The 11,171-nt window shown below is 29.7% G+C and overlaps 1 long non-coding RNA gene across 1 annotated transcript; it reads left to right on the top strand.

Moving 5' to 3' along the window:
- The first annotated feature begins 4,853 nt into the window (after positions 1 to 4,853).
- LOC136076472 (uncharacterized) lies at positions 4,854 to 6,624 on the top strand. Its single transcript, XR_010636300.1, has 3 exons — positions 4,854 to 5,446; positions 5,912 to 6,007; positions 6,219 to 6,624. It is a non-coding gene; the product is annotated as an uncharacterized LOC136076472 (long non-coding RNA).
- Positions 6,625 to 11,171: the final 4,547 nt, after the last annotated feature.

The raw sequence follows: 11,171 nt of genomic DNA, 5'->3' as shown, positions 1-11,171 counted from the left end.
TCTTCTGGAGAGTAACACAACCTTTTGGATATACATAAATTATACTAAGACGGAAACACTTTATGCCCTGCTTTAATTGACCACTTTCTTGTTTGTTTATAAGAGTGACTAGTACACTTGGAATCTACATAACAATAAAATGCCTCATCGCTACTCAACTCCCTGCTACCACAAATAACATCAGTAGATCTAAGGTTACTGTACTTTTTCTTATAGAAGTAGCTATGTTTCTTTGACCCGACAAACAATGTACTATTTCAGTAGCTGTTATTAATTCTGTTGGCACTCCGCGATTGCAATAAGTATTTAACTCTACGTCTTTTGGTTTTTAGAGATGAGTCTAAAGTTTTTCTTTGACCAACCTTTAGTCCGACTTCCTTCAGATGTTGTGGAAGCACAGGACCGATGAAAATTTATTTTAAATTCTAAACTATTGCCCTCTAAGCAACTTTTATTTTTATTTTAAAATGATCCATATTTCTATTGGCTGCATTCCACTTTTGCGTAAATTTAACGGATATGCTTGCCATTTTTAACTGTATATTTTTTCGAATCAACATCTTCTGTAGTATAGTCTTTCAAAATAAATTTACACAAAATAGAATTTCGTTCCTTTGAATGAATTCTTCAAATAACTCCAACTTTGTAATAGAATACACTCTGTCTGAAAAAATTTAAATAAAAATGAAACGGGCAGACGCGAGCAGCCAAATTTTTATATTTAGACGCCTTCGCCTTCCAGGATATATATGGATAAAATTAGTTACACGCATTGAAAATTAAAAAACGAAAAAGAAATTGCAAGTTTAACATAGTTTTTTTAAATCTACAGAATATCATTTATGCCAATTATTTTAAATAAGTTTTCAATAAAATACAAAGTACATACCCTCTAATATAAAATCTATCACAGCAAAGTTAATTATTATTCACAATAAATTAGTTATATGTTATTGTTGCACAGCCAAATTGTAGCTATTTTTTTTACGAAAATGTTTATCTCTAAGTGACACTTGAGCGCTAATGATTTAACACTTAAAAACGCGTGCACTAATTAACATTTTGAAATTTTCTCTAGGAAGTATTCAGTAATACAATGGGAATATTTACTAATTGATTCCTTGAATTGACTTTTGTCCAGCTAGATTGTATGAGTCGATTCACTGTGCATTGTCCAGTTGAACATTTTTTTGCGTATCTTTGAAACCATATCAAATATCTAAAAAGCCGTGGTCAGGCTGTCGTCTCTCTCTCTCTCTCTCTCTCTCTCTATATATATATATATATATATATATATATATATATATATATATATATATATATATATATATATATATATATATATATATATATATATATATATATATATATATATATATATATATATATATATATATATATATATATATATATATATATATATATATATATATATATATATATATATATATATATATATATATATATATATATATATATATATATATATATATATATATATATATATACTGCACATAACATAAGTCATGAAACCGACTAGTGCAACAATTTATTTAGCAGAGAAATGTATAAAATTTTCCAGAACATTGTATAACGCTGTTCGTCGTCAGCCTGGACAGTGATGTCACCGTGATGCAATTGTTCAAGAAGCAACTGTAGAGTTCTAAAATTTTCTTCAGCTGTTTTGCAGTCTGCTATAAACTGTTATATAAGCGAGGTGTTTAAAGCGGGTAATTGAGTTTTAATTATCTTAGTTTGGTGTCAACATTATTATTGCTTTATTTTAATTATTGCGCATTCTCTATAATCTAAGTATAAAGAGATCTTTGTATTATTTGGTAAGTTACATTTAACTCTTTCGCAAATTATAATTGAGCATATAATATTTTATTAGTGTCTGTCTTTTTCATTTTCTGTAATCGTTATTTGCTTCTTTTGAAATAAAATATATTAACAATTACAGTTCAATTGAAAACTTAATAACAGTTTCTTTAATTTGTTAATTAATTAATATTGACGTCAAGACTTTTCCTATTTCAGTTACTGAGAAGAAGACAGCATGTCGTACAAGAAAGGTTCTTCTAACACGGAGAAGAACAAGGAAACCAGACAAAGAACAGAATGAATCTGATCAAGCCATTTGTATAAAACTAGCAAAACTTCTGAAAGACTACGAACGCTGCAGTAAAAAATAAAACTTTGATTCATTGAATGAACTGTTTGACATAACCAAGATGAAAGGCAAATGGTTGTGCAAAGAGGACGAGAACCTCTACAAACTGCGAATTGAGAGCAAAGATCACGTTGGTTATTCGACTGGCAAGTTTGCTTGTGCCAATACCATCCACCTATCCAAGCGAAAGAAGGCAATGGAAGCGACTGTGTCCACACTTACCAGCTTAGCGCTACCTGATTGTTCCGAAAGTAGCACGGACTCATCCGAGAACAGTACAGACAGTCCTTGGTAGGATGACAATGCAGCATCAATGAGCAAAAGGAAGCATAACCCAACAGGCATTGCAAGACGTCTTGTTACATGCTCAAAGCTGTCGTCCCACGGAGCAGCAGTAGTGTGTCGCCAGCTTTCTGGTAAGGGCATTGAAATCCTAACCCCATGTCAATCAGCAATCCACAAGAATATCTACACGAGAGCTGATCAGGTGAAGAAACACTTGTTGAGCACGCTTCATCTGGAGAAGTGGAGAATACACTTTGACGGCAAACACATTGAAGGCTTTGAATATCAGGCCGTGGTCCTCAAGAATGAATCTAAAAAAATTAAGTTGACTGCGCTAAAATTGAAAGATGGGAAAGCTCAAACAATTGCAGAAGGACTCCAGGATGTGTTAGAGGAGTTCAACCTGTGGGGATCAGTTGTGATGATTGTTACCGACACAACAAACGTAAATGCCGGCTAGAAGACAAGCGTTATGGTTCGGCTGCAGCAAATGTTCGAAGAGAAAAGTCACCTCAAACCCAAGTTCATCAGTTGCCAGCACCATGTGCTAGACCGCGTTCTTCGCGTTGTCATGGACAATGAGCTCCTTGGGTCGACTAAATCACCAAACATCGAGTATTTCTTTGTACAGGATTTGATGAGCAATTGAGATAAAGTGAAAGCAGCAACGATAAAACTGAGATTAAGGAAACAGGTGGCTGGGGAGATGACATGAAGTTTCTTTACCACCTCACTCGTGTCTTCCGTCACTTAACTGAGAGGAATGTAAATTTTAAACAGATCCCAAACATCAGCAATGCACGCTGGAACTCTCGTTCCATTCTAGCCCTTTTTGCATTTATTCTGATGCCAGAAACCCGGATCAGGTTGCGCAAAATCTGTTCATTCATTTCTTACTTATGGGCTGACCATTGGTTTAGCAGTCAATTTTTCCGCGTTGAATGACTACCCCAAAGCTCTCAATTGCTTGAAAACCCACTAGAAAACAGATGACTCTCCAATCAACATTCCCCGAAGCAACCAGTGCTGCGAGCGTACCATCAAAGTTATGCAAGAATTGCACGACTCCTGCCGCAACAAGGACAACCTCCCACTAAGATTTATCCTCTCTAATGACATTATCGTGAATATTTGACTTCCTTGTGCGTTTGATGAACCTATATAATGTTGTATGCATGTAACTCTACAGCTTGTGTTCAATTTTGTATCTGCTTACATGCTTACAGTGACTTCAAAAATTTGGCCAAAAAGCTAATAAATAAAATTCTTAAAATCATTTTGTGCGTGAGGTTTTTTTATCAAATTGTCTTGAATGTAATATTTTATTTAATCTTAAATGAAAGCTTATCAAATTATGATAGAGGGAAACGAGGTTGCATAAAAGTCTAACCCTAATATATATATATATATATACATATATGTACATAATAATAATAATAATAAAGTTTAAGCTCCTCTAAAAGTAGGTTCTATAAAACCAGTTTGCTTGGTTATGGCAACCGTTGCACTTTTTAGTGCTTGTCATAAAGGTTCTTGAAGCAGTTAACTGACGAGGCGTTGACGACTTTTATCGGTAGCTAATTCCAGATAGGCGCAATTCTAATTGAAAAAACTTTTTTTCTTTAAGAAGGGTTCTTTATTACTTGCTTAGAAATACGATGAGGGTAACTCCTAACGCCACTCGCTGGTGGAGTAAGTGGTTACCTTACTCCACCAGCGAGTAAACAATTGAGCTTGCAATTGTGTTTGGGTAATATTGTTTGATAATGTTGAAATTATTTATCACTTTAAAATATTAAATTGCATCACCTCTATTACGCCTTTCTTCTAATATTGTTAAACCAATTTTTGTAAGTCTCTCTTGGTATGTCATGTTCTTTAGTTCAGGAACCATCTTCGTAGCTCGTCCTGGGTGGACCTTTTTAATTAGTTTGATGTCTAATTCGCGGTGATTCGATACTTATTAAAACATGAACTTTTGTTTTGTGCGTGCGTTATATGCAAACATAAATATCATTATTTTGATTAACCGTGTTTCATTTAACAAACCGTCTTTCATTTACCAAACTTTCGTTTTCCAGTTAGCTTGTGTTTTTTGTTGTTGGTAAACTAGTTCTTGTGAAATGAAGCAAAACAGATCATAAATGAACTTGATTAAGTATAAAATTTAATAGATTTTGAAGTAGTAAGTTCGCTTTACTGTGATCTACAAAGCTTTGTTATTAGCAAATTTAACAATTTAACTTTGTTATTAGCAAATTTCTACAATATAAATTAGCATTAATTTATATTGTAGAAGAACTAAAACTTTGGAAGATTTTGATAAGTTGTTAATAATACTCCTCCTTTTTATCTTTTCAAAAATAGTAATCTTTATTACCTGTCATTTTTTTATAGAAAAATATAATGGTTTTGAATAGGGTAGTTTTCACAAAAATAGATCCGTAAATTACGGCGATTAATCACCAACTAAAGTTATCAAGAGCATGTAGAATATATGGAAATCTTTTAGGAAAAGACAGTTTAATTGATCAAATATATAAATATATGAAATAAATATATCAAAGATTCTCAGTGTATTTATCTAGAGAAAATGTGTATGAAGTGTTTTACTACTCTTAGGAACATCAAAAATAACAACGTTTTCAAAGCTCCAAATAATTGAGTAAAATGTCTCATAATTGAATGCAAATCTACTTGAAATTTTTTATTATGTTAGAAGATAAATGTCGTTTAATTGATATAAAACTTGTTTGAGAATTTGCATTAAAAAGTAAAGCTATTGGTGAAGCAGAATTTGACAAATGCATTTTCAAGCATGTCCAATCATGTTTTTTGAATAGCTTTATCACAGATTATCTTGAAAAAATTGCTCTTCTGCAAGATACAGTTAGAATACAAGTTTTGTGTGAGCCAAAAAGTGCAGAAAATGTTTAGAAAGTATATAAACCAAGAATACTTTATTATGAATTGGAAAAATAAAAGAAGGTATTGTATTGAAATAAAAATATTATTCATTAAATTTACTCGTAATTAAAATTAATACATAGAAATTGCTTTTAAATTTTGTACAAAATAGGATGATAAAGTTTAATAAAAAGGATGAAGTTTTTGTAATTAAAATTGATACATAAAACTTACTTTTAAATTTTGTACAAAATAGGTTGACAAAGTTTAATAAGGAGGATAAAGTTTTTTGTTTTTTCAAGTTATGAATTATGTTATATGTATATATATGTGTGTGTATATATATACAACAAAATGTTTAATCAAATATAAGAAAAAAAAAATTATTTTATATAATATTATATTTGAAGCCCAATTTTTATAATGCCTGGATTTATGAGTTGATTTGACTTATTTTGATGTTTTTTAATCTTTTATTATAGCATCAATTATTGCTTGAATTATTCAATTTGATTCCTAAGCTAGTTATAGACTTTGAATTTATAGATACTGGTGTTTACTTACTTTCTATCAAAGTGTTTTGGTGTTAACTTACTTTCTATCAAAGTGAGCCAGAAATTTAAAAAGTTTTTTCATATCATTGTAAGTTTCATAATAATATAAATAGTTCATACTATTTCTAAGATAATGATATTCAGAAACTTGGTAAATATTTAACTAACTTTTTCGATTTTACTTTTGTAGTTTTGCAGTGCTCTGTGCATCAGTAAACTACTTGTTTTTATAATTTGATGTTATTGAGAATTATTTTGTCATCGTGTATTGTATAATGGAAAATCTTGTCAATTTTTAGATTTAGCAATCAAACAACTTATCGAATTTTAATAGATTCACATGACTAGATGCTTCTGTAACACCAAAAATGCATTTACTTGAAAATCATGTATATCAGTTTAATGAATAATGGAGATTAGATACAGGTGTTTACAGCAAAAATAGAGATTAGGAATAGATGTTTATGTTGAAAGTTATCACACTAAGTTCACCAATTTTAATAGATTATTCTGCCATATTGGTTGTAGTCAGCATGAAAGCATTATTAAAGAACATTTTATAAAAAATCATCCTAAAGCAAAAGATATAGCTTAATGTAAAAAAATAATAATAAATTTATAAAAATTTTTTATGAAGTAATTTTGTACAAGAATTTTGAAATTAGATTTATTATTAATTTTTAAGAATATAAATGATAAACAAAATCTTTTCTTCTCTAACTTTTATATTAAGACCTTTTTGATTTTAACCCTTAAGCAATTAAAATTTAAAAGTTAATATGACTTATTAATATTGAATTAAAATGTCATTCTAACTTAAAAGCTAAATATATATTTTTATAACTTATTAAGAGTACGGCCTTTTAATTCGAAATCAAAATTTAATTTTTATATGACGCAGATGATCATTGCTAGAATTTAGATTGCTATTTTTTTGTTTTGTTTCGTATTTCAAATTTTGAACTGCTACTAACTAAGCTTAAAATGTTGCTAAAGCTAAATGTTGAAAAAAAAAATTGTGTTTTATTATAAAATACCTTCGTTCTGCTCTAACCTATATATTATTAAATTGGTAACTACTACTATATTCAAAATTAAACAAAAATTATTATGAATCGCATGAATCACACAATAAATATCCTGAAACTGTTTGGCAATATTTTTGATGAGCTGGCTTATTTATTAGCAATATGTCTATGTATAGCAAAAATTTCTAGTTCTAAGTTCCTTTTTACTCACAGCTAAAATTGCATTTCATCCCACTTTGGATGATTGATCTTTGTTATATAATTTCTAACCATCTCGGTTTACATTAAACACTATTAATAATCAGGTTAAGTTATAAAAATAAGAATTTCTTTAGATTTATTACTAATATTGCTTTTCTAAATAAGGAAAATAATACTTTATAAATTATACTTTTGATTAATAATAAAATCATCAAACTGTAAACAGCATCACGAAATGGTAGTAATAGTCAATTATATAACTTGTTGTCCCGAAACGCACCACAAAAGTCATTTTACTGAAATTAATACTATTCAAAAAGTTTAATTCCAGATATTTTTTTAAAACCAGATTCAAAAAGAGGATAAAAAATACTCTCTGAATAATATAAACTTTTTATAAATAAAGCCAATTAGCAATAGCTCAAGATAAATCTTTTGTCATTGTATCGCTTAAGAAAATACGCAAATTTTATTTTTCGCAAACTTATTGATGCGTTTTAATACTTTTAATGTATTTTGGTATTGTTAAAGTTTTTTTTTTTTTCACAATAATAAAGTACAATAATTTAAAATATTTTATCAAAAAAATCTTAAAAAAAAAAGATGTTTAGCTAAGATACAAGACTTCAGGCATAATTGTACTGTTATCTACTGTTCCGATATGCCCCCCTCTACCCTATCTCGATTTTAAAAAATGACAGGTAAAAATGAATAACTTACAATTTTTCCTTACAATATCTAGAGTAAGAATATATTTTGCTTTTTATCCAAAAAAAATTGAGGTGATGCTGTACTTTATTTTACCTAAAAACCTAATTATTTCAAACAAAAAATTTTCTTTCTTTACGACTTAAGTTTTTTTTTTTAATTTAATGAAGAGCTTATCAATTATATAATTTAAAAACCTTTTTTCTTTTTTTGATTGCGAAGACTAATTACGTATTTAAAAAGGAAACTTTTAGTTTTTACGGAAATCTGCTTCGCCATTTTTTTAAAAAGCTAATTTAATGCGCATGCTCACAATAAAATTCTATGCTTGAATCACCATGAATTGGTGGTAAGAATTCCAAACTGAGGACGCATACTCTAGGTGAGAATGGACAAAGGAACAATAAAGTAATAAAATTGTTTCTATACTCCATGTTTTAAATGACCGCCTTGAGACCCTAGCACGAAATTTGCTCTGGTTGAAACAAGTTTTAAGTGATCTTTTCAATTCAGATTATTTGTAATTTGTAAACCAAGATCTTGTTCAGAAACGATTTTTTCTAACGAATAAAGAGACCCAGTTGTTAAGTATTGTATAATCATATATAGGAACTTTTGGTGTCGCTGATGATTTACTGATTGCCAACGATTTGCATTTCGCATAATTTAGCTTCACTTTCCATTTTTTTGATCAATTAACAATTTTGTTCAAATCTTTTTGCAGCGTCCTTCGATCGTTCAAACTTTTGATAATTCCTATTAGTTTACAGTCGTCTACAAAGAGTTCGACTAAGTGAGTCATTGCATTGGGAAGGTTATTGATAAATATAATGAAAAGCAACGGTTCCCAATACAGAGCCTTGAGGGACATCACTTTTTACCTCTTTCCATTCTGACAAGTTTGAACTTATGACTACTCTCCGTCTTCGACCTCTCTAGAAATATATTTTAGCCAAGCAAGCAACTGATCTTTAAAACCATAGGCACTGAGTTTTAGTCGAAGAGAGTTGTGATGGACAAGATCAAAGGCTTTGGCAAAATCTAAGAATATAACATCTGCTACATTACCTTCATTAAGCGCTTGTGAGATAATGTAAATTGATTCTATTAAATTCGTTGAGCATGATTTTTTGAGAACAAAGCCGTGCTGTGCCGAATTGAGATTGTTATAGATAAGGTGTTTCATCATTACTGCTTTAATTATGCGCTCCATAATCTTACAAGGTACAGATGTGAGGGAGATTGGTCGATAATTTGAAGTTATTTGTTTGTCTCCTTTTTAGAAAATCGGATTGATCTTTTAGAAGATCGGTTGATGATTCCAAGAGATGGAAAGAGTACCATTTTGAAGGGTATGAACAAAATTTGAAAGAAGAGCTTCAGAGAAGCTGGAATGACACTCGTGTGTCATTCCAGTGATTGAGGGTGGATGTTGTCGCCACCAGGAGTCTTGCCTGAGTCGAGATTTTGTAGCTGCACATCAACTATCAATATCGAGAGAGAGATTGATTGAATAAGCAGATGTTAGATGTTCTTGTTTTGAAAATCAGGAGTGAATGATTTATATTTGAACAATTTTTATCGAAAACTAAATAAAAGTGTCGCCAATCGAATCAATAAAACTGCAATCGCCAGATTGGAGTTTTATTGATTCGATTTTAGATTTTGTTTTATTTTGAGCATTTAAGTATGAGTACAAAAGTTTTGGATTAGACTTGCATTTGGATAGGAGATCTTTTTCGTAGTTTCTTACTGATAATTTGATTTGTTTTTTACCTTCTTTTGAGATTCGCTTAAATTTGATAATAGCATTGGATTTATCAACTGAGCTGAACGTTTTAAACCAGAGCTTGTATTTAAGTTTAGCTTTCTCAAATCGTTGGTAAGCCATTTAGGTTGGATCTTTGTTCGTTCTTTGAACATAGGAATCTAATATTTAATTAGATTTAGCATGGCAAAACTTTGAGTCCATTTGCCTAATGTTCAGATCTTTGTAAAAACTTGACCAGTTGATTAAATCAAGATTTTGAGTAATTTTTATGTAATTATCTCGTCTATAATTCGGTCTTTTGGTTAGCGTTTTAGTTTTATGAGTATATGTGCTGACATTATAGTTCCAAGTCAGAGTTGAGTGAAGATCGTTAAGATTAGAAGAGCTTAGAGGTAGACCAATACTAGTTAAAAATATTTTTGTAGGATTTTCAGTGATGACAAGATCTAGAATGTAGCTTGCAAAAGTTGGTTCGTGCACGCGTTGTACTAGGAAGTTGATGCTCATAAAATCGATGAATTCACAACTAGCAAATTTACCTCTTTGTATACACAGACCACCAAGATGAGTCCATTTAATGTCTAGATGATTGAAGTCCCCCATGATCAGTAAACCCGTGTGTGTGTTTTTTTTACTAGATTGATGGCTGTTTTAAAAGAACTATTGATATATATATATACACACATATATTTATATATATATATATATATATATATATATATATATATATATATATATATATATATATATATATATATATATATATATATATATATATTTATATTAGGTTGAGCTGGAATTTTTTAATTGATCAAATTATATATCATCAGAAACCCTTCAATATTTTTGAATGAAGAGGTAAAAAAATTATAAAAATTGAACAATTTTACAAAAGTTATAAGATTTTTAGAATTTTTGAAGAATCTGTGATCAAAATTACATTTAGTACGCCAACTGCATGTAATAAATTGATTGTAATAGACAGTTACTTTATAGTATGCAGAGTGATTTATGGTATTTTAAATTCATCAATTCGTTTTTTAATAATCTCGTTCTACCATACTAGGTACCAACTTCGTCATTTTTGAGTATTATAGAAATTTTGAAAAACCTTTATTATTTTAATTAATACGCAAGTAGAATTATAAATACATATTTTTTTTGGTTTGCTCTCATAAAGAAGAGCACTGAGTAATTAATTTTCTGAAAAGGGAGCGGTAGGCAAAATGCGTTTAAGAAACACTGTTGTAGTTTTTAGTTGTGTCAAACTTTAATTGAATTTAAGTACAGTTTTTCTTAAAAAGAAATTTCTAGATACAGAGGACTTTTTTTAGAAATTGATGATTGCGCCCCTCCGCTTCGGAACCCGTGTCGTAGACTCTAAATTATATTGCTTTTTTCGAAAAATTTTTAAAAATTGTTGTAAAATAAAAAATAATTTTTTAATACATTTTTGAGCGCGCTGTTCGAATTTAAAAAAAAATCACGTTTTAATCACGTCAAAACGTGATTACGTTAAAAATACAAGCGATAATTAAATCCTT

This window comes from Hydra vulgaris, chromosome 02, assembly GCF_038396675.1.
Source record: "Hydra vulgaris chromosome 02, alternate assembly HydraT2T_AEP".
Classification (NCBI taxonomy): domain Eukaryota; kingdom Metazoa; phylum Cnidaria; class Hydrozoa; order Anthoathecata; family Hydridae; genus Hydra; species Hydra vulgaris.
This window is presented reverse-complemented; position numbering and strand designations above follow the sequence as displayed.